Source organism: Octopus bimaculoides, chromosome 2, assembly GCF_001194135.2.
Source record: "Octopus bimaculoides isolate UCB-OBI-ISO-001 chromosome 2, ASM119413v2, whole genome shotgun sequence".
Classification (NCBI taxonomy): domain Eukaryota; kingdom Metazoa; phylum Mollusca; class Cephalopoda; order Octopoda; family Octopodidae; genus Octopus; species Octopus bimaculoides.
Window position 1 is genome coordinate 39,011,170 of NC_068982.1, and position 647 is coordinate 39,011,816.

At 39.9% G+C, this 647-nt stretch overlaps 1 protein-coding gene across 8 annotated transcripts in view; it reads left to right on the plus strand.

Moving 5' to 3' along the window:
* Positions 1-647, plus strand: part of LOC128250767 (uncharacterized) — an 88,364-nt gene that overhangs the window by 36,783 nt on the left and 50,934 nt on the right. The window lies entirely within an intron of this gene.

The following is a 647-nucleotide window of genomic DNA, read 5'->3' on the forward strand; positions in this document are numbered from 1 at the left end:
TGTGTGTGTGTGTGTGTGTGTGTGCGTGTGTGTGTGTGGAGGCGCAATGGCCCAGTGGTTAGGGCAGCGGACTCGCAGTCATAGGATCGCGGTTTCGATTGCCAGACCGGGCGTTGTGTGTGTTTATTGAGCGAAAACACCTAAAGCTCCACAAAGTTTCGGCAGGGGATGGTGGTGAACCCTGCTGTACTCTTTCATCACAACTTTCTCTCACTCTTACTTCCTGTTTCTGTTGTGCCAACAACAATGTATATATGTATATGTGTGTGTGTGATTCATATAATGTACATACGTGAACACGCGCCCGTACATATGACATCTACAAGTGCTACGTAGTAAAAAATTCCACTGCAAGAGTGAAACTATACAAGTATCTCTGATCATACTATTGTGTTAGCGATTAAACCGAGTGGATTCTGAGAAAATTTAGCGATCGAAATAAATGTAAACGTATTTGTAACGGATAATATTCGCAATTTCGTCTTATTTCATGTTCCACGAAATCTATCTTAATTCGTGCCTAACATACATAAACATGGCAAACATTCAGTCAAACGCACATACATAGACACATATGTATATATGTGTGTATATATGCATATAGTTATTCTTGCGTTTATTTTACATATAGTCCCCCATATATATAT